The 22881-nt window shown below is 38.5% G+C and overlaps 1 non-coding gene across 1 annotated transcript; it reads left to right on the top strand.

The window, feature by feature from the left end:
• The first annotated feature begins 5220 nt into the window (after window positions 1-5220).
• On the top strand, window positions 5221-5328 carry LOC148577031 (small nucleolar RNA R71). The gene has a single exon (XR_015904697.1). It is a non-coding gene; the product is annotated as a small nucleolar RNA R71 (small nucleolar RNA).
• Window positions 5329-22881: the final 17553 nt, after the last annotated feature.

Here is a 22881-nt window from a genome sequence, read left to right as displayed (position 1 = left end):
CCAGAAAATCCATTTTGAGTGCAGGGAGGTCAGAATCCAACAGCATCAGTAGTCCTTCTTCAACCTTTGAATCTGATTTTTGCTCAAGTCCCTCAATTTCAGCCAGAAAATACCTGAAATCACAGAAAAACATACAAACTCATAGTAAAGTCCAGAAATGTGGATTTAACATAAAAAATAATGAAAACATCCCAAAAAGTAACTAGATTCTACTAAAAACATACAAAAAACAATGCCAAAAAGCGTATAAATTATCTGCTCATCACAACACCAAACTTAAATTGTTGCTTGTCCCCAAGCAACTGAAAATCAAATAGGATAAAAAAAAAGAATATACTATAAATTCCAAACTATCAATGAAACATAGCTCCAATCAGATGAGCGGGACTTGTAGTTTTTTGCCTCTTGAATAGTTTTGGCATCTCACTTTATCCATTGAAGTTCAGAATGATTGGCATCTATAGGAACTCAGAGTTCAGATAGTGTTATTGATTCTCCTAGTTCAGTATGATGATTCTTGAACACAGCTATTTTATGAGTCTTGGTCGTGGTCCTAAGCACTTTGTTTTCCAGTATTACCACCGGATACATAAATGCCACAGACACATAATTGGGTGAACCTTTTCAGATTGTGACTCAGCTTTCCTAAAGTCCCCAATTAGAGGTGTCCAGGGTTCTTAAGCACACTCTTTTTTTTTTTTGCTTTGGACCTTGACTTTAACCGCTCAGTCTCAAGTTTTCACTTGACACCTACACGCCACAAGCACATGGTTAGGGACAGCTTGGTTTAGCCGCTTAGGCCAGGATTTTATTCCTTTAGGCCCTCCTATCCACTGATGCTCAAAGCCTTGGGATCCTTTTTATTTACCCTTGCCTTTTGGTTTTAAGGGTTACTGGCTTTTTGCTCTTGCCTCTTGGTTTTAAGAGCTTTTGGCTTTTTCTGCTTGCTTTTTCTTTTATTTTTTTTTCTATTTTTTTTTCTTTCGCCTATATTTTTTTTTCTGCAAGCTTTGTTCTTTGCTGCTTTTTCTTGCTTTAAGAATCATTTTTATGATTTTTCAGATTATCAAATAACATGTCTCCTTGTCATCATTCTTTCAGGAGCCAACATATTTAACATTCTTAAACAACAACTTCAAAAGACATATGCACTATTCAAGCATTCATTCAGAAAACAAAAAGTATTGTCACCACATCAATATAATTAAACTAAGTTCAAGGATAAATTCAAAACTCATGTACTTCTTGTTCTTTTGAATTAAAACATTTTTCATTTAAGAGAGGTGATGGATTCATATTCACTACTTTAAGGCATAGTTACTAAATACTAATGATCATGTAATAAGACACAAACTTAGATAAGCACTTATCATAGAAAACGAAAAACAGAGAATATAAGAACAAGGAATGAGTCCACCTTAGTGATGGTGGCGTTTCCTTCTTGAGGAACCAATGATGTCCTTGAGCTCTTCTATGTCTCTTCCTTGTCTTTGTTGCTCCTCCCTCATTGCTTTTTGATCTTCTCTAATTTCATGAAGGATGATAGAGTGCTCTTAATGTTCCACCCTTAGTTGTCCCATGTTGGAACTTAATTCTCCTAGGGAGGTGTTGATTTGCTCCCAATAGTTTTGTGGAGGAAAATGCATTTGAGGCATCTCCGGGATCTCATGGTGATGAGCTTCCTGCGCCTCTTGAGCTCCATGAATGGGCTCTCTTGCTTGCTCCATCCTTTTCTTAGTGATGGGCTTCTCTTCCTCAATGGGAATGTCTCCTTCTATGAAAGCTCCAGCTGAGTAACATAGATGGCAAATAAGATGAGGAAAAGCTAGCCTTACCATGGGGGAGGACTTTTCGGCCATTTTGTAGAGTTCAAGAGAGATGACTTCATGAACTTCTACTTCCTCTCCAATCATGATGCTATGAATCATGATGGCCCGATCCACAGTAACTTCAGATCGGTTGCTAGTGGGGATGATGGAGCGTTGGATGAACTCCAACCATCCTCTAGCCACAAGCTTGAGGTCCAGTCTTCTTAGTTGAACCGGCTTGCCTTTAGAGTCAATCTTCCATTGAGCTCCTTCCACACATATGTCCATGAGGACTTGGTCCAACCTTTGATTAAAGTTGACCCTTCTAGTGTAGGGGCGTGCATCTCCTTGCATCATAGGCAAGTTAAACGCCAACCTCACATTTTCCGGGCTAAAATCTAAGTATTTCTCCCGAACCATGGTGAGATAATTCTTTGGGTACGGGTTCTTACTTTGATCATGGTTCCTAGTGATCCATGCATTGGCATAGAACTCTTGAGCCATTAGGATGCCGACTTGTTGAATGGATTTTGTTAGAACTTCCCAACCTCTTCTTTGGATTTTATGTCGGATCTCCGGATACTCATTCTTCTTGATCTTGAAAGGGACCTCAGGGATCACCTTCTTCTTGGCCACAACATCATAGAAGTGGTCTTGATGAGCTTTGGAGATGAATCTTTCCATCTCCCATGACTCGGAAGTGGGAGCTTTTGTCTTCCCTTTCCCTTTTCTAGAGGATTCTCCGGTCTTAGGTGCCATCAATGGTAATGGAAAAACAAAAAGCTTATGCTTTTACCACACCAAACTTAGAATTTTGCTCGCCCTCGAGCAAGAGAAGAAAGAAGAGATGAAGAAGAAGAAGAAATGGAGGAGAGGGAGAGAGATGTGTTTCGGCCAAGAAGGGGAAGAGAGGGTTGTGTTGTGTGAAAATGAGGAGGAATGGAGGGCTATATATAGGGAAGGGAAAGGGGGATAAGGTTCGGCCATAAGGGTAGGTTTTGGGTGGGAAATTGCTTTTGAATTTTGAAGGTAGGTGGGGTTTATGAGGTAGGTTTATGGGGAAGAGTGGATGGATGTGAGTGGTGAAGTGGTGATAGGGAAGAGAGATTGAGGTGATTGGTGAAGAGTTTTAGGGAAGAGTGTTTATGGGATTGTGTGAAAGAGGGGTGAGAAGAAGTAAGTGGAGGTAGGTGGGGATCCTGTGGGGTTCACAGATCCTGAGGTGATCCTGTGGGATCCACAGATCCTGAGGTGTTCAAGGATTTACAACCTTGCACCCAATTAGGCATGCAAAATGCCCTTGCACACAACTCTGGCGTTCAGCGCTAGATTGGTGCTTGTTCTGGGCGTTGAACGCCCATTTGTTGCCCATTTCTGGCGTTGAACGCCAGAACCATGCTTGTTCTAGGCGTTCAGCGCCAGCTCTTCTCCAGGGTACAATTCTGGCGTTTAAACGCCCAGATGCTGCCCATTTTGGGCGTTCAGCGCCAGAACCATGCTCTGTTCTGGCGTTGAACGCCAGCCAGATGCATCTTACTGGCGTTTAAACGCCAGTAAGGTCTTCCTCCAGGGTGTGATTTTTCTTCTGCTGTTTTTGATTCCGTTTTCAATTTTTTTTTTATTCTGTGACTCTACATGATCATGAACCTAATAAAACATGAAAAACAATAAAAATAGAAATTAGATAAAAATTAGGTTGCCTCCCAACAAGCGCTTATTTAATATCAATAGCTTGACAGTGGGTTCTCATGGAGCCTCACAGATGTTCAGAGCATTGTTGAGACTCTCCAACACCAAACTTAGAGTTTGGATATGGGAGTTCAACACCAAACTTAGAGTTTGACTGTGGGGGCTCTGGTTGACTCTGCAATGAGAGAAGCGTACTGTGCTTCCTCTCCATGGGTACAGAGAGAGATCCTTGAGTTTTAAACACAAGGTTGTCCTCGTTTAATTGAAGGATCAATTCTCCTCTGTCCACATCAATCACAGCTCTTGCTGTGGCTAGGAAGGGTCTTCCAAGGATGATGAATTCATCCTCATCCTTCCCAGTATCCAGGATTATGAAATCAGCAGGGATGTAAAGGTCTTCAACCTTTACTAACACGTCCTCTACTTGTCCATAAGCCTGTTTTCTCGAATTGTCTGCCATCTCTAATGAGATTTTAGTGGCTTGCACCCCATAGATTCCCAGTTTCTCTATTACAGAGAGGGGCATGAGGTTTATCCCTGAACCAAGGTCACACAGAGCCTTTTCAAAGATCATGTTGCCTATGGTACAAGGTATTACGAACTTTCCAGGATCCTGTTTCTTCTGAGGCAATGTCAGTTGATCCAGATCACTTAGTTCATTGGTGAACAAGGGAGGTTCATCTTCCCAAGTCTTAATACCAAATAATTTGGCATTCAGCTTCATGATTGCACCAAGAAACTTGGCAGCTTGCTCTTCAGTAACATCCTCATTCTCTTCAGAAGAGGAATACTCATCAGAGCTCATGAATGGCATAAGGAGGTTCAATGGAATCTCTATGGTCTCTAGATGAGTCTCAGATTCCTTTGGTTCCTTAGAGGGAAGCTCCTTATTGATCACTAGACGTCCCAGGAGGTCTTCCTCCTTGGGATTCACGTCCTCTCCTCCCTTCACAGGTTCGGCCATGGTGATTAATTCAATGGCCTTGCACTCTCCTTTTGGATTTTCTTCTGTATTATTTGGGAGAGTACTAGGAGGGATTTCAGTGATCCTTTTACTCAGCTGGCCCACTTGTGCCTCCAAATTTATAATGAATGACCTTGTTTCATTCATGAAACTCACAGTGGCCTTAGATAGATCAGAGACTAAGTTTACTAAATTAGAGGTATTTTGTTCAGAGTTCTCTGTCTGTTGCTGAATGGATGATGGAAAAGGTTTACTATTGTTAAACCTATTTCTTCCACCATTATTAAAGCCTTGTTGAGGCTTTTGATCCTTCCATGAGAAATTTGGATGATTTCTCCATGATGGGTTATAGGTGTTTCCATAAGGTTCACCCATATAATTTACCTCTGCTATTGCAGGGTTTTCAGGATCATAAGCTTCTTCTTCAGAAGATGCCTCTTGAGTACTGTTGGATGCAGCTTGCATTCCATTCAGACTCTGAGAAATCATATTGACTTGCTGAGTCAATATTTTATTATGAGCCAATATGGCATTCAGATTATCAACTTCAAGAACTTTCTTCTTCATAGGCGTCCCATTACTCACAGGATTCCTCTCAGAAGTATACATGAACTGGTTATTAGCAACCATGTCAATGAGTTCTTGAGCTTCTGCAGGCGTTTTCTTTAGGTGAATGGATCCACCTACAGAAGTATCTAATGACATCTTAGCCAATTCAGATAGACCATCATAGAATATATCCAGTATGGTCCATTCTGAAAGCATATCAGAAGGACACTTTTTGGTCAGTTGCTTGTATCTTTCCCAAGCTTCATAGAAGGATTCACCTTCTTTCTGTCTGAAGGTTTGAACATCCACTCTAAGCTTGCTCAGCTTTTGACGAGGAAAGAACTTGGCTAAGAAAGCCGTGACCAGCTTGTCCCAAGAGTTCAGGCTATCTCTGGGTTGAGAGTCCAACCACACTCTAGCTCTGTCTCTTACAGCAAAAGGGAAAAGCATGAGCCTGTAGACTTCAGGATCTACTCCATTAGTCTTAACAGTATCACATATCTGCAAGAATTCAGTTAAAAACTGAAAAGGATCTTCAGATGGAAGTCCATGAAACTTGCAGTTCTGCTGCATCAGAGAAACTAATTGAGGTTTCAGCTCAAAGTTGTTTGCTTCAATGGCGGGAATGGAGATGCTTCTTCCATGTAAAATGGAATTAGGTGCAGTAAAGTCACCAAGCATTCTCCTTGCATTATTGTTGTTGGGTTCGGCTGCCATCTCCTCTTCCTGTTCGAAATTTTCAATAAGGTTGTCTCTGGATTGTTGTAATTTAGCTTCTCTTAGTTTTCTCTTCAGAGTCCTTTCAGGTTCTGGATCAGCTTCAACAAGAATGCCTTTTTCCTTGTTCCTGCTCATAAGAAAGAGAAGAGAACAAGAAAAGAAGAGGAATCCTCTATGTCACAATAAAGAGGTTCCTTATTGTTAGTAGAAGAAGAAAAGGAATAGGGGTGAAGAAGAATGAAGAATCCAAACACAAAGGTAAGGATAGGAGCAGTGATGTGAGATGAAGAGAAGTGTTAGTAGATGAATAAATAATTAGAAGGAGATGAGGGAGAAGGATTTTCGAAAATTATTTTTGAAAAAGAGTTAGTGATTTTCGAAAATAGTTTTTGAAAAAGGTTAGTAATTTTTCGAAAATTAAAATCAAAAATTAAAATAATTATTCAATAAAAAAGAAATTTTGAAAAAGAGGGAAGATATTTTCGAAAATTAGAGAGAGAGAGAGAGTTAGTTAGGTAGTTTTGAGAAAGATAAGAAACAAACAAAAAGTTAGTTAGTTAGTTGAAACAAATTTTGAAAAGATAAGGAGTTAGGAAGTTAGAAAAGATAGTTTGAAATCAAGTTTTTGAAAAAGATATGATAAGAAGATATTTTTGAAAAGATATGATAGAAATTAGTTTTGAAAAAGGTTTGATTTTTAAAATCACAATTAATGACTTGATTCACAAGAAATCATGAGATATGATTCTAGAACTTAAAGTTTGAATCTTTCTTAACAAGCAAGTAACAAACTTGAAATTTTTTAATCAAAACATTAATTGATGATGTTATTTTCGAAAATTATGAGATAAAATTAAGAAAAGATTTTTTGAAAAATATTTTTGTAATTTTCAAAAATAACTAAGAAAAATGAAAAAGATTTGATTTTTGAAAAAGATTTTGAAAAAGATAAGATTTTTAAATTGAAAATTTGATTTGACTCATAAAAACAACTAGATTTTAAAAATTTTTGAAAAAGTCAAATCTAATTTTCGAAATTTTAAGAGAAAAAAAGGGGAAGATATTTTTTTGATTTTTGAATTTTTAATGATGAGAGAGAAAAAACATGAAAATGATGCAATGCATAAAAATTTTGGATCAAAACAATGAATGCATGCAAAAATGCTATGAATGTCAAGATGAACACCAAGAACACTTTGAAGATCATGATGAACATCAAAAACATATTTTTGAAAAATTTTTAATGCAAAGAAAACATGCAAGACACCAAACTTAGAAATCTTTAATGCTTAGGCACTAAGAATTCAAGAATGCATATGAAAAACATCATACAACACAAAACAATATAATATGAAGATCAATCAAGAAGGTTTTATCAAGAACAACTTGAAGATCATGATGAATGCAATGCATGAATGCAATTTTCGAAAAATGCAAGATGAGTATGCAATTGACACTAAACTTGAAGTTGACTCAAGACTCAAACAAGAAACACAAAAAATATTTTTTGATTTTTATGATTTTATGATTTTTTTTTGTCTTTTTATTTTATATTTTTTGAAAATCATTTGAAAAAGAAAAATAAGGATTCCAAAAATTTTTAATATGAATTCCAGGAATCTTACAATCTTAATCTAAAGCCCCAATCTGAGGGTTAGACATGGCTTAATAGCCAGTCAAGCTTTAGCATGAATATGGGAGTAATTCATTCAATTTTAAGCCAAAACCTCTGTCCAAAAGAATTTAGACATGGTTTTATAGCCAGCATGCTTCAACATGCTTCATGAAACTCTAGAATTCATTCTTAAAAATTTTGAAGAAAAATATATTTTTGAAAACATTTTTATTTTAAAAATTTTTTCAAAAACAAAGGAGAAATTTTTTTGAAAGATTTTTAAAAAATTTTTTGAAAATAAAACAAAAAGAAAATTACCTAATCTGAGCAACAAGATGAACCGTCAGTTGTTCAAACTCGAACAATCCCCGGCAACGGCGCCAAAAACTTGGTGCACGAAATTGTGATCATCAATGGCGCCATCAACATGGTACGCTCAATTGTAATCCCAACTTTTTATCACAACTTCGCACAACTAACCAGCAAGTGCACTGGGTCGTCCAAGTAATAAATCTTACGCGAGTAAGGGTCAATCCCACGGAGATTGTTGGTATGAAGCAAGCTATGGTCATCTTGTAAATCTCAGTCAGGCGGATATAGAATGGTTATGGAGTTTTCGAAATTAAATAATAAGTAAACATAAAATAAGGATAGAAACACTTATGTATATCATTGGTGAGAATTTCAGATAAGTGTATAGAGATGCTTTCGTTCCTCTGAACCTCTGCTTTCCTGCTGTCTTCATCCAATCATTCCTACTCCTTTCCATGGCAAGCTTTATGTAAGGACATCACCGTTGTCAATGGCTACTTTTAATCCTCTCTGAAAAATGGTCCGATGCGCTGTCACTGCATGGCTAATCGTCTGGAGGCATCACCCTTGCCAATGGCTGCATCCTATCCTCTTGTGAAAATGGTCCAAATGCTCTGTCACAGCACGACTAATCATCTGAGGTTCTCGATCATGCTGGAATAGGATTCACCCTCCTTTTGCGTCTGTCACTACGCCCACCAATCGCGAGTTTGAAGTTCGTCACAGCCATTCAATCTCAGAGTCCTACTCAGAATACCACAAACAAGGTTTAGACTTTCCGGACTCTCATGAAAGGTCATCCATGGGTTCTAACTTATACCACGAAGACATTTAATAACTCGGACTCGGTCCCCTGTATTAGATATCCAAGAGATATCCATCCAATCGAAGGTAGAACAGAAGTAGTTGTCAGGCACGCGTTCATAGGGAATGATGATGATTGTCACGTTCATCACATTCAGGTTGAAGTGCGAATGAATATCTTAGAAGCGGAATAAGTTGAATTGAATAGAAAACAGTAGTACTTTACATTACTTCATAAGGAACAGCAGAGCTCCACACCTTAATCTATCGAGTGCAGAAACTCTGTCATTGAAAATACATAAGTGAATAGAGATCTAGGCATGGTCGAATGGCCATCCCCAAACGTGATCAATAGATCAAAATATAATCCAAAGATGTCTAATACAATAGTAAAAAGTTCTATTTATAATAAACTAGCTACTAGGGTTTACAGAGGTAAGTAACTGATGCATAAATCCACTTCCGGGGCCCACTTGGTGTGTGCTTGGGCTGAGCTTGAATGTTACACGTATAGAGGTCATTCTTGGAGTTGAACGCCAGTTTGTAACGTATTTCTGGCGTTCAACTCTGGCTTGTGACGTGTTTCTGGCGTTTAACTCCAGACAGCAGCGTAGAACTGGCGTTCAACTCCCTTTTACGTCGTCTAAACTTGGCCAAAGTATGGACTATTATATATTGCTGGAATGCCCTGGATGTCTACTTTCCAACGCAATTGGAAGCGCGCCATTTTGAGATCTGTAGCTCCAGAAAATCCATTTTGAGTGCAGGGAGGTCAGAATCCAACAGCATCAGCAGTCCTTCTTCAACCTCTGAATTTGATTTTTGCTCAAGTCCCTCAATTTCAGCCAGAAAATACCTGAAATCACAGAAAAACACACAAACTCATAGTAAAGTCCAGAAATGTGGATTTAACATAAAAACTAATGAAAAAATCCCTAAAAGTAACTAGATTCTACTAAAAACATACTAAAAACAATGCCAAAAAGCGTATAAATTATCCGCTCATCAACCTGCAGCTTGACTTTTTAATTCATATGAACTGCCTTGTTTGCTATTTATTTTCCAGGACAATCCAATTTTTGCCGGAATGCTGCCCAAATTTTTTGTGAATTGTTTTCATTCATGTTTTGGTTTGGCAATTTAAACTTTGTTGTCCTCTGCCTTAACCAAACCATTTCATGAATGCTATGGCAAACTTTTTTTTATCCTCTTTGATTTCCTGGTTTATAAACTGCATTTGTGATATTCTGATTCCAGTTCTTGCTTTCTTTATATCTATTTGAATCAACCTTACCCTGTTTTCCTTGTTCGGTTATGAGTTATTTCTAGTCATAATTGTGAATCCTTGTTACATGGACTATTTTCTTTATGCCACTTACTTTAACCCGCATTTTACTGACTCACTAATTTTAATTTACTAACTTTTTTTTCAAATTCCAACCATACTAACCTTTTAAAATATCGTTTCTGATTTTTCACTTTCCTCCAACTTTCTAACCATGGGATAAATGACAATTTTTCTATTTAACTTGAATTCTGATACATTTTGGATTGTAAACTCTTCCTTTCAACTTTTAAACTACTATACAATCCTTAATACGCCATTACTTAACTCATTTACCTACCTCCCATTCTCCTTTGCCGCTTTGAGTTTTCTTTGTTTAATTGCCTATTTGCTTCCCTATTTGTATCTATATCCTGGTTTCCCATTTTTCAAGATGTCTGCCTCACAAAGGAAAGGAAAAGGCAAGGCTACTGGCAAGTGCAGGAGAGGAGATTCCTCCCAGTCCATCATTGACCTAATGCATGATACCTCATGGCGGGAGAACTTTACACAGCAGGAAAAAGCTGACCAGCTGCTCCCTGCAAATGATCCAATAAAATTTGCAAACCGGTACTGTGAGCTGAAGTATCCGGCATTTGCAAACTCCAGGAATCTATACCTGGAGAGAACTCTGAGGATTCCAGAAGCACTCTAGCAGTACACGACTGAGCAAATCAAGCAAAGAGGCTGGTTCTTTCTGGAGAGAGCACTAACAGAGGTCAATGCATCTTGGGTCAGGGAATTCTACTGCAACTACTACATCACCACCCTTGATGCAGTGAACCTGAGAGGAAAGCAGATTCTGGTCACTGAGGAGGCCATAAAGGACATTCTCCGGCTCCCAGCCAAGTCCGATCAGCCTGATGGTTATCAAAAGGCTGAGGAGGACATGCGCCTGATCCAGTTTGATTGGGATGCTGTGAAGGCACGGATAGCTCTCGACCCGACTGTTCCTTGGGAGATGGGTCAGGACACCACCATGCCTAGAGGGATCAAGAGGGCATACTTAAATGATAAGGCTCGGTTATGGCACCAGATCTTGAGCAACTATGTGATGCCGAGTACTCATGAGACGGAGATCCCAGCTGCTATGATCACCCTCCTATGGTGTGTGATGGAAGGTAAGGACCTTTATCTGCCACGCTTTATCCGGCATTATATGGCCAGGGTCCACGTCCGAGGCACCCTCCCTTTTTCGTATCTGGTTATACAGTTAGGCCGTCAAGCTGACGTGCCATGGGAGGATGCCGATGAGAGACCACCAGCGGCGGACTGCAGGAAGATCATTCCTCACAGTAGGAACTTCCTAGCTTTGGGCTCCAGACCACCACCCTTCACTGCTACTGATGAGACAGCCCCACCGTCTGCTGGACCCTCTTCATCCACGGCTGCCCCTGCTGCCCCTGCTGCCACCACTGCACCTCCACCTGCCTCTGAGCCCGTATACCGCCTCGTGCACCGCCTATTCCGACAGCTTGATCAGATAGAGCGCCGTAACCGGCGCCGGTATGAGAGATTGGAGCGTCGCAACCAGCGACGCTATTCACATCTGAAGCTGATGATCCGACAGGGTGGTGACATCCCCTCTGAGCCCGACACACCATCAGAGCCATCAGAGGAGGAGGAGGAGGATGAGCCCCAGGGGGAGACCTATCCACAGGCAGGCACAGAGCAGGCTGCACCACATCAGGAGGTTACGCATCAGATCGAGGCTGCAGATCCGGAGATCCCGATCCAGTCAGCACCGCCTCTACAGCAGCCAGACGCTCAGCCTACCACCACCACAGATCCTCCAACTACCATCCCTACCAGTGATGACACCCCTTCATACCCGGCTTGACTGAGCATCAGGGACGATGCTTCATTTTAAGTGTGGGGAGGTCGCCATCTCTAGCGTTTTATTTTGGTGAACCACTACATCTCTTTTTTCTTTTATTTTGGATATTTTTCTGTATTTTTTTTTTACTGTTATTTTCTGAGTACTTATACATTGCTACTTTTATGTATTTTTACTCTATTTCTGCATTTTGCATTTTTAGTTCATATTTTCAGTTATTTAGTTTAGTTTGCAATTCTGACTTATTAGTGGATTAATTAGTATAGTTTACCCTTTTTAGCATAAGATAGCATAGTTAAATTGAAAAATATAAAAGGAAAGTAAGCTAGGAAATTGAACATAACAGATTTAAATCCATAAACCTTGTATATATAGTATTACATCATATAGTTAAGTTGACAACATTTCATCAAGGAGGAACATTAAAACTTTAAAGGCCACCCTGAATAATTTTTTTTTATGAGAATAATGGGAATTTTTAACTAAACCTGCATAACATATATGAATGATATGTGATGCTTGAGTTAGAGAACACACAGCCTGTGAGTCTTGAGCTTAATTGTATGGTTGCATTCAAACCATAATTTCATTCCTGTGTGTTTAGCTTCTTTTTATTCTGATGTTCTTTACTTTGCTTTAATCTATATGTCCAATTATAGAATATAGAATATAGAATATAGATACATACCAAAAGAATGATTGAGGCCATCATTTGATTTTAGCTCACTTACCCCAAAATAACCTACCTTTCACATCACCCTTGTTAGCCCCCTTGAGCCTTTAAAATCCCTTTTATTCTATTTAACCACACTACTAGCCTTAAGCAGAAAAACAAAATAAAATCCCAAGTTGAATCCTTGGTTAGCTTAAGATAAAAAATTATGAATAGATTAAAATGTGGGAAACCTATTGGGAACATGGATGATAGAAACAAAAATAGAATAAAATTTGGGAAGCATGCTCATGAGAAATCAAAGTGATTCAATTACCATGTGCATTAAAAAAAAGTTATTTTTCAGCATTTAATAAAAGGGGATACAAAAGAATTTCCCAATAAAAGCAATGCACATGGGATAAAAATAAAATTGAAACATGAGCATGTAACAACAAGTGGGATAATATGGGAAAATTGGTAAAGAAGCATGTTCTACTAAATATGTATGTTAGGTGAGATCTTAGTCTAATCAAGGATTCACTTATTAGCTCACTTAGCCTTATACATATATCCTTACCTTTACCTTGGCCCCATTACAACCTTAATTAAAGACCTCATGATTTTTGGTATGACTGTACTCTATAATTGTTGATTGGTTAGATGAAGAACAAAGTTATAGAAAGTAAGAATAAAAAGAAAAGTAGAGTGAATAAAATCAATAAACACTGAGTGACTAGAGGGTAAACACAAAATCCAGTGAGGGTTCAATAACTCATCAACATATATCTGTGCTTAATTTACTAATTGTTTTGCAAGTTTGTACAATATTTTTTATTTCCTATCTCATTTGCAAAAATGCTTTATCATTTAAGGGTTGGCTATATATATATATGACTCCTTGAGAATGTGAATTAAATTGACTATGTGTAAGCTTTATATATGAGTGAATAAATTGAAATTGCATGACTCATTTAGGTAGATGCATTTAGAATAGGTTGCATTGCATAACATTCCACCACTTTAACCTTACCTTATTCTTTACCTTGGATTTAGCATGAGGACATGCTATTGTTTAAGTGTGGGGAGGTTGATAAACCCATATTTCATGAGTTATTTTGTGCTTAGTTTGAGTGATTTATTCACTCCTTCACCCACTTATTCATATTAATTGCATGGTTTTACTTTCCCTTCCTTATTATGTGATGTATGTGAAAAACATGTTTCCTAAGCTTTAAAATTAATTATTTTAATTACCTTTACTTCCATTCGATGCCGTGATTAGTGTGTTGAGTAGTTTAAGATTTTCTAAGGCAGAATGACTTAAAGGATGGAAAAGGAAACGTACAAAAATGGAAGGAAAGTGCGAACCGGAGTTTTGAAGAAACTGGCATCCACGCGATCGCATGGACGACGCGATCGCGTGCTAGGAGCGAAAAAGCAGCGACGCGACCGCATGACTGACGCGGCCGTGCAACTTGAGCATAGAGCATTCGATGCGGACGCGTGACCAACGCGACCGCACTACAAGGAAAACTCCAGATGACGCGACCGCGTGACCCACGCGGACGCATGACAGAGGCCACGTATCAGAATTTACAGAATACGCCCCCAGCAATTTCTGAAGCCCTTTTGGCCCAGATCCAGGTGCAGAACACACAGACTAGAGGCTATAAAGTGGGGGAATGCATCCATTCAAAGGGGAGCTCGCATTTTTACTACTTTCCATGATTTAGATTTAGTTTGAGAGAGGTTCTCTCCTCTCTCTCTTAGGATTAGGATTTAGGACTTCTCTTAGTTTGTAAGAGTGACTCTCGATCCAGGTTTTATGTTTCTTTGTTTTAAGCTTCCCTTTTCACTTTTATTTATTTATTCCAGCACTTGAGTTGATTATTTACTCTTATAATTTAATTTATGAATTATTCCATGTTACAGATTGTTATTTGAATTAATGATATTTGATGTATTTCAGTTCATTATTGTTCTCTTTAAATTAAGTTATCATTGTTTCCGATCTGAAGATATTTTATTCCAGCAATTTACTTTTTCCCCCTTTTGGTCTTGGTTAAGAAATCAGTAACTCAACAGTTATCAACCTCAGCACAATTGATAATTGTTATCTTGCTAATTAAACTGAACTTCAATAATCCCAACTTTTTCTTAGGAAATAAATAGAATTCGAAGGTCAAACTAATTAGTCCCTTGACTTTCCTTTGCTTTAGTAAGGGTTAACTAAGTGGAGTTTAGATTCAACTTTCATTATTGTTGAGAGAGATAACTAAGTTGGACTTCTAATTTCTCTTACCTTGCCAAAAGTTGCTTTACAGTATTTATTTATTTTAATTGCCATTTACTTTACTTGTCATTCAAATCACTTGCTTCTCACCTTCTAAACCCCGATTACAACCTTCATAGCCAATAATAAGAACATACTTCCTTGCAGTTCCTTGAGAAGACGACCCGAGGTTTAAATACTCGGTTATCAATTTTAAAAGGGGTTTGTTACTTGTGACAACTAAAACGTTTGTATGAAAGGACTTTTGAAGGTTTAGAAACTATACTTGCAAAGAGGATTTATCCGCAAATTTCTAGACCACGCAAAAGTCCTCTCATCAGTATACTCATGAACTTCATGCTAAACATATCAATCAGATATCCTAAAGAGCACAGGAACCATTTAGAGTATGCATTAAAGCATAAATAGTCGATCCCTCAGGCTTACAAAGACAAACTGCTCAGATACCATAATACAATACCCTAATATTCAAATCCTTATACTCGAGTCCTAAGTCAATAATAATAAGGTGGTACGACTCTCAAGGTGGATTTTATAATACATACATACATACATACATACATACATACATACATACATACATACATATATATATATATATATATATATATATATATATATATATAGTTGAAAGAAAGTATTAGACGAGAAGCCTAAAAAGGAGTAAAATAAAATCGCGAATCGAAAATACTCATGCATCGATAAAAGAAAGATAAGGCGCATTTGAAAATGATATAAAGTAAAGCATTAAGGAATAACAAAATAAGAACAGGATATATACACATAAGCATAAGTAAATAGGCCACTAGTCGCAACCTACGAAGTTTAGGCCGGCTAGGGTTACAGAATTAAAAATCAGTTTGACAACAGTGTTTTTCTATCTCTCCAAAAATAACATAAGGCCTCTATAGGCAAGTTCTCAAAATGAATAAATATATACATATATGTTTTTCAAAATATGTGCAAAGAGAATCTAAACAAAATATAAACAGAGTCCAATGATCTTCGCCATCTGTCAGGTATATCATAGCTCATTACTGAGCACCTGGACCTGTATCTGAAAAACAAGAGATATATGAAGAATGAGAACTCCCAACCCATGGTTTCCTAGTACGGTAAAAGTGCCAATAGATACTATATAAAACAACACGAACTCACTAAGCAATCTTAATTCTACACATCATTTTATACATCTTAAATTCTCTCTAATGCATAACTTGACAACTATCATAAGGGATTCTAAGTCTAAGTCAAAAATTCTCACATTTCCTTAACTCTCCAATCAAAATAGAAACATAACCAGAACCAGCACCAGCCGTCAGAGTTCTCGCAAATACTCACCGCAAAAGTGGTGCAGAATTGAAGAGAACAACGAGGTAGTCATGTAACCATAAACGGATCCTCGACCGGAGCTACGGTTTGTGAGATATGTGGATTTGAAGGAAGGGATGAATAATGTTAGGGCAAAGGGTTTCTCTCTTCCCTTCTCTTTCTCATGGCTTTCTCTTTCTCTAAGGGTGGAATGAATTAAAATTGTGAATAGGTCATGATGACAAGTCATCTTAGCCTAGTTTTACTAGCCTTTTTCTTTATTTTTATTTGGTTTTATGCACTTTCTTACATTCTAAGTAAGTAATTTGCAATGGAAATGCATGACTTCTTTAAATCAAACAACCACCATTTAATTGATGCTAAATCATGAGGTTTAAGCTAAATTTCATTGATTTTTTATGATTTATAAACCTTGTGAATTTGGTGATACTTTGATTGGTTGTTTTGATTAATTGTAGGTGAAGAAAAGAAGAAAAGAAGAAAGCGTGGCCTAAGAAGCGTGGCCCAAGGAAGAAAAAGTGTGGCCAAGGAAGGAAGAAGTGTGGCGCAACAATGAAGGAAAACCATGAAGCTCACTCCAAGAGCACCATGCTCACCAAGGGAGCGCTACATTTTCTCTCAAGGAACCAAGGCACAATGCTCTGCTCACTTTGTGAGCTGAACACAATATGAGGCCAAGAAACAAGGAAAGGAAAGACCAAGCCCAGCTCACCAAGTGAGCATTATCGGGCATGCATCCAAATAAATTCAAGGAAATTGTTTGACAAGTACATTCTCCAAGATTTGAACCCATGACCAAAGGGGGTTGGGGGAGCGCTAATCACAAGAGGAAATAAGTCAAAAATGGCCAAATGCATCATCCAGGATTTGAACTCAGCACCTAGAGGAAGCAAGGAGCAAGGCACCACAAGAAAACCAAGGAAAAGCTCCAGCGCATGCACTCATCAAGTTTCAAACCAAGGACCCCTCCTTGTGAGCACCAAGGCTCAGCAAACTTGGAGAGCTGAGCGCTACCCTTGGTGCATCTCACAAGCACTTTGACACGGGCCAGGGGGAGTGGAGCGCGCATCTTGACACGGTCCAGGGAGGGCAGCGCGCAACAATTTTTCACCAAGGCACCAAGGCAACAATTTTTCAACAATTTGTGAGCTGAGCATTCCCCTGATGCTTCCCCCAACAATTGCACGCTACAAAGGGTCCTCACACTAAGCATCAATGCTCAGCTCCCCACTTGAGCTGAGCATCCCCCTGGAAGCAAATTCTTCATGGGCTGAAAAATCAATCAAAAATCCAATTAAATTCAAATCTTCACCAAATTAAAAGCCCATCCAAATTCCAAAATCCAAGAATAGAAAGTGTATAAATAGGAGCTAGTTTGATGTAATTAGGACATTTTTACCTTTTTTTTTTACCTTTTCACCTCTAGACTTTACTTTGAATTTTCCTTTTAATTTTCATTTTCATTTGGAGCTTTTACTTTTTGAATTTAGATCTTAGAGAATTGGGAAGGAGAATTGATCTCTCTTCTTCCTTGTTCTTGCTTGAGCACTCTTTACTTTTCTTGCTTTGGATCTTGGGTGAAGAATTGAAGAACTTCTGTTTCAATCTCACCTTGAGATCTCTTGTTTACTTTCTCTGCATAATTGAATTTCCATTTCTGTTTACTTTACTGCTTCATCTTCTCTTTAATTCTGCAATTTACTTTTCTTTACTTCTTTTGCAATTGTTCTTGTTGGATCAAGGAAGGATTTGAGATCTAGACTTGTTATCTAGTCTCTTCCACTCCTGAGATCTTCAACCTCTTTTACATTGCTACAAATTAAGCACAAGTCATTTTCTGTTTACTTTTCAAAGCATTTTACCCTTCTGTTTGAGATCAACTTTAATCCAAATCATCTTCTACTCTTTTGTTTAATGCAATTTATTTGTTCTTGTTTAAATTCTACAATCCCAATTCCCAATTCCTTTTATGATTCAAGCAAATTTACATTTCTTGCACTTTAAATTTCAGCCATTTACATTTCTTGCAATCTAAGTTTCTGCAATTTACTTTACTTGTTCTTTAAGATTCAGCACTTTTACTTTCCTGTTCTTTAAAATTCTGCAATTCTCCCCTCTCCCTTTATATTTAAGCAATTTAGTTTCTGCAAATTACAACCAACTCAACCAATACTTGATTCGCTTGACTAAATCAACCACTAAACTAAAATTACTCAATCCTTCAATCCCTGTAGGATCGACCTCACTCATGTGAGTTATTATTACTTGATGCGACCCGGTACACTTGCCGGTGAGTTTTGTGTTGGATCGTTTTCCACACATCAAGTTTTTGGCACCGTTGCCAGGGAATTGAATTAGATTGACAATGATTAAGTGTAGTGAAGATCTAGATCAAGCATTTCTTTCCTTACTGTTTCTTTATTTTTCGTTCTTAACCCGCTAACTGTTTGAATTTTTGCTTAAGCTAACTAAAACCTCATTCTATAAATAGATTGAAGTGTCACTGGTTTTGTGTGTTTCTTGTGTTTTGTTTGTATGTCAGGTACAAGAAGAGCCATACCCACCTTTCAGGAACAAGACGAACGAACTCTCAGGAGATTAAGAAGAGCTGAAAGAGGGAAAGGCATTGTTGGAGAAGAAGAGTTTCAAGACATAAAGGAATATTCAACCAATCCACCAAATCCACCAGAAGGAGCAGCCAATAACAACAACAATCCACTACAGAGGAGAGTTTTGGCTTCCTATACTTTTGCAAATCCTAGGCATTGTGGAAGCAGCATCTTAACCCCAAATGTTAATGCAAATAATTTTGAACTAAAGCCACAACTCATCACTTTAGTTCAAAATAATTGCTCTTATGGAGGAGGACCACTTGAAGACCCCAACCAACACTTATCCACTTTCTTGAGGATCTGTGACACGGCCAAAACCAATGGAGTGCATCCTGACATCTACAAACTGCTATTATTTCCATTTTCTCTCAGAGACAAAGCTACTCAATGGTTAGAATCTTTCCCAAGGGACAGCATAGACAACTGGGATGATCTGGTAACCAAGTTCCTTGCCAAATTCTACCCACCTCAGAGGGTTATTAGATTGAAGACTGAAGTACAAACATTCACACAAATGGATGCTGAGCCTTTGTATGAAGCATGGAAACGATACAAGGCTTTATTCAGGAAATGTCCTCCTGGAATATTCACTGAGTGGGATAGATTGCAAAATTTTTATGAAGGCTTGACACTGAAATCTCAAGAGGCCTTAGATCATTCAGCTGGAGGTTCTTTGCAACTCATGAAAACTACAGAGGAAGCCCAAAATCTCATTGACATGGTGGCCAACAATCAGTACTTCTTTGCTCACCAAAGACAACGCCAACCATCACAGAGGAAAGGAGTGATAGAGTTGGAAGGAGTGGACTCAATCTTGGCTCAAAACAAAATGATGCAGCAGCAAATTCAACAACAATTTGAGCAAATGGCCAAGAGGATTGATAATCTCCAAGTTGCAGCAGTTAACACAAGCCAACCATCAACCATATGGGGCAAAATGAAGAAACTCAAGAGGAGCAACAGCAAGAACAAGTCCAGTACATGCACAACCAAAATTCTGGGCCAAATGAAGTCTATGGTGATACTTACAACCCTTCATGGAAGAACCATCCCAACCTCAGATGGGGAGACAACCACAATCAAACTCAGTAGCCATGGCAGAGAAACTCAAACCAAAACAGTTGGAAAAATACAAACCAAAACAACCAATAGAATAATAGCCAAGCCACATACAGAAAACCACAAAACACCTACCCCAATTCTAACCATCATCCATCCAATAACCAAGCCTCAAATCAAAACACTTATCCTCAACCCTCAACACCCCACAATCAACCAATCTCACAAGACTCTCAGAGGATTAATAACTTGGAGCTCTTAATGGAAAAGATGATGAAGCACCAAGAGATAACATTGAGGAACCAGGAAGCCTCCATGAAAAATATAGAAAGGCAAATTGGACAACTCTCCAAACAGATCACCATTGAAAGGCCATCAAGCTCACTACCAAGTGACACTATTACTAATCCAAAAGAGGAGTGCAAGGCAATACAACTAAGGAGTGAAAAGATCCTGGTGAAAACCGAAGAAGCAACTAAGAAGCCAAAAGAAAGTGACAAGAAACAAGCTGAAGAAGAGGCAACCAATGACAAGGAGGAGACAGCAAGCAAGCAAACCTCAGAGGAGCTCAAAGAAAAGGATAAGCAACCACAAAATTTGAGAAAAGGGAAGCAGAACATGGGAGAGCTGGCTCCAGGACAGCAGCAAGTGGAGAAGAGCTTTACACCTCCATTACCATACCCCCAAAGGTTCAACAAGGAGACTAAAGACCAACAATTCCCTAAGTTTCTTGAAATCTTCAAGAAATTAGAGATAAACATTCCACTGGCTGAAGCTTTGGAACAAATGCCCTTGTATGCAAAGTTTTTGAAGGAGCTTATCAACAAGAAGAGGAGTTGGCAAGAGAAGGAAACTATACTTCTCACTGAAGAATGTAGTGCTGTGATTCAAGGATGTATCCTACCAAAGCTCAAAGATCCTGGGAGCTTTGTAGTTTCATGTACCATAGGCAAAATGACCTTAGACAAAGCTCTCTGTGACCTTGGTGCTAGCATTAATCTGATGCCGCTATCAATGATGAGGAAGCTTGCCATAGAAGAACTCAAACCTACCCAGATGTCTTTGGTGATGGCTGATAGATCAATCAAGACACCCAATGGCATTGTGGAAAACCTGTTAGTGAAGGTTGGAGAGTTTATCTTCCCTGCAGACTTTGTAATTTTAGATACCGAGGAAGAAGGAAACAACTCAATCATCTTGGAAAGACCATTTTTAGCCACAGCCAGAGCCATTATTGATGTAGAAAAGGGAGAGATGATCTTTAGGGTGCATAATGAGCAAATGGTCATTAATGTCTTCAAATCAATGCAACACCCCCCTGAACAAGAGAACTACATGAAGGTGGATATGATAGAAAGTCTGGTGGAGGAAATATTAGAAGCCACTTGTCATGAGCAACAAGAAGAAGAAGTGGTAGAAATCTCTAGTAAAGATAATGAGAAAGAGAAGCCAAAACAGGAATTGAAACCTCTTCCCCCTCACCTCAAATATGTGTTCCTGGGAGAAGAAGAGACCCTACCAGTGATCATTAACTCTTCATTGAATATGGAAGAAGAAACAAGACTGATTGAAGTGTTGAAAGCTCACAAAGCAGCCTTGGGTTGGACAATTGACGATATCAAAGGCATTAGCCCAGCCATTTGTATGCATAAAATTTTGCTGGAAGAAGAATCAAAGCCTGTGGTTCAACCCCAAAGAAGGCTTAACCCAGCCATGAAGGAGGTAGTTCAAAAAGAAGTCATGAAGCTATGGAATGTTGGAATAATTTTTCCAATTTCTAACAGCTCATGGGTGAGTCTGGTTCAGGTTATACCAAAGAAAGGAGGAATGACGGTTATCACCAATGAGAAGAATGAGCTGATCCCCACTAGAACAGTGACTGGGTGGAGGATGTGCATAGATTATAGAAGGTTGAATGATGCCACAAGGAAAGATCATTTTCCTCTCCCATTCATTGATCAGTTGCTGGAAAGATTGGCCGGCCATGCCTATTATTGCTTCTTGGATGGGTATTCTGGCTACAATCAAATCATGGTAGACCCCAAGGACCAGGAGAAGACTGCCTTCACATGTCCGTTTGGAGTTTTTGCATACAGGAGGATGCCCTTTGGGCTATGCAACGCCCCAGCCACATTTTAGAGGTGTATGCTTTCCATTTTCTCTGATATGGTTGAAAAATTTTTAGAAGTCTTCATGGATGATTTTTCTGTCTTTGGATATTCATTCAATACTTGTTTGCATCATTTAACTCTTGTTTTGAAAAGATGCCAAGAAACTAACTTGGTCTTGAACTGGGAAAAATGCCATTTCATGGTTCCTGAAGGGATAGTTCTTGGGCATAAAGTGTCATGCAAAGGTATAGAAGTTGACAAAGCTAAAATAGAAATTATTGAAAAAATTTCTATACCCGTTAATGTGAAAGCAGTAAGGAGTTTTCTTGGGCATGCTGGTTTCTACAGAAGGTTCATCAAAAATTTTTCAAAAATAGCAAAGCCATTGAGCAATTTGCTAGTGGTTGACAACCCTTTCATCTTTGATGGCGATTGTAAGCATGCCTTTGAAACCTTAAAGAAAAAACTCATCACAGAACCAATCATCACACCCTCTGATTGGAACCTACCTTTTGAACTTATGTGTGATGCAAGTGACCTTGCTATTGGCGCTGTGCTAGGACAAAAGAAAGATAAGTTGCACCATGTCATATATTATGCCAGCAAAGTGTTAAATGAAACACAGAAAAATTATACAACCACTGAGAAAGAACTTTTGGCAATTGTTTATGCATTTGATAAGTTTAGACAATACTTGATTAGCTTAAAAGTTATAGTGTACACTGACCATGCTGCTCTCAAGTATTTAATGTCTAAACAGGATTCAAAGCCAAGGCTTATTAGGTGGGTGTTGCTACCACAAGAGTTTGACATTGAAGTAAAAGATAGGAAGGGAAGTGAAAATCAAGTGGCAGATCATTTATCAAGAGTACCACAAGAAGCCTATCAAGATAGACGACAGCAAGTAAATGAGAATTTCCCTGATGAGCACTTGTTCCAAGTTCAACAAGCACCTTGGTTTGCTGACATAGCAAATTACAAAGTAGGAAGGAAGATACCTCAAGAATTCTCCAAGCAACAAGTGAAAAAGCTACTCAATGAAGCAAGGAAGTTCTTGTGGGACGAACCCTTCTTATTCAAGAGGTGCTCTGATGGAATGATTAGGAGGTGTGTCCCTGAAAATGAAGTAAAGGATATATTGTGGTATTGTCATGGATCAGCATACGGTGGGCACTTTGGACCAGAGAGAATAGCTGC

This window comes from Arachis ipaensis, chromosome B1, assembly GCF_059453495.1.
Source record: "Arachis ipaensis isolate K30076 ecotype BB chromosome B1, ASM5945349v1, whole genome shotgun sequence".
Classification (NCBI taxonomy): domain Eukaryota; kingdom Viridiplantae; phylum Streptophyta; class Magnoliopsida; order Fabales; family Fabaceae; genus Arachis; species Arachis ipaensis.
The sequence above is the reverse complement of the archived record's forward strand: the minus strand, read 5'-3'. Positions and strand labels throughout refer to the sequence as shown.